Consider the following 1,240-nt stretch of genomic DNA (forward strand, 5'->3'; position numbering starts at 1 on the left):
TATCCACATGGTCATACCAGGAGCCATGCTTCGGGAACTAGACTATATCTAGCCTATTATTCACGCTGCCCGCATATACATCTGCCCTGTGAAGTTCACTGTTCCTTATCAGATTGAAATCCAAGTGGCTCCTTCCATTTTCAGGCTCATCATTTCCAAGGTGGACAATCCACACACAGAAATCCAAGCAGCTCCAATATGCTCGCTCAGCTGTATTTTACATGACACCTCCACCAGCCAGGCTCCAGTTCAAATTCTGTACGGGAAGTTCCCGTTGTCGTCAAAGAACTCTCGCCCCCTCTGTACTACCTTGCTGCTCAAGTTCTGCTCACCCATTTCTCTTGCCTTCAATGCTTCCAGCTCCTTCGCATTTGGCAATCCATCACTGTCAGTGCCTCTGGTGCCCTCACAACCACTGGTTGGAGTACTTCTGCAGCTCTCTGTGCTGACCTTGGGCTGCAGCAACAGGCACAAAGCTTTCCTTCTCCGGGCTCTGGACTCCTTTATTTCTTCCCTTCTGTCTCCTCGTTGTGTTTGTACTCTGAATGTTCAGTTCTGTCACCCTCAAAGCTGTGCTGTGACCGTGGCCTTGGGATGAGGCTTCAGCTCCTGACACAGGGCGGCCTGCAGAAAGCAGCTCCCAGGCATCCCCAGGGCCTGGAAGCTGGTGGAGCCAGTGGGCAAGCCCAGCTTTCTGAAGGACCTTTTGATCCTGCTTCAGTTTCTTCTCCAATGTGGGCACAAACTTGCTTTTTAAAACCCTTCTGATCACATTGGTGGTAACATCCAAGACTTCAGCCAATCTGGGAACTAACCAGGGCTCTGGAAATTTTTCTTGTAAATACCGGATCTGCTCCCTGGCTTCCCTGGTCAAAGACCTGGGCGAGGCCCCTCAAGGCTCCATTTGCCTCTGAATTTTCTGGAACAGGATGGCTTTTTTCTGTCTTCTCAGGGTACTGGTGGAGAGAACCAATGGCAGAAGCTATGCGTGGGAGCAACATGGGTGGTTGAAGTGTCTCAGCTAAATCTGGGAGCGCCCAGCCCTCGTCTCTTTGATCATTGCCCCGGGAAATCTAACACCCACAACAGCAGTCCCTGAGCAAGGCGAGCTCTCTAAATGGGTGATAAAATATGTCCCTGGTGAAGGGACCGTGGTCCCAAAGGAGCTGAACACCTGCCCCTGCGCTTCTGATCAGGGAAGAAGTAAGGCCCTGCTTCAGGCTGAGGGCCCAGGAAGGAG

The 1,240-nt window shown here is 51.7% G+C and overlaps 1 pseudogene; it reads right to left on the bottom strand.

The window, feature by feature from the left end:
- Positions 1-249: 249 nt before the first annotated feature.
- LOC103304306 (neugrin-like) lies at positions 250-919 on the bottom strand (annotated as a pseudogene).
- Between the last annotated feature and the right edge of the window lie 321 nt (positions 920-1,240).

This window comes from Eptesicus fuscus, unplaced genomic scaffold, assembly GCF_027574615.1.
Source record: "Eptesicus fuscus isolate TK198812 unplaced genomic scaffold, DD_ASM_mEF_20220401 scaffold_55, whole genome shotgun sequence".
Taxonomy (NCBI): Eukaryota; Metazoa; Chordata; class Mammalia; order Chiroptera; family Vespertilionidae; genus Eptesicus; species Eptesicus fuscus.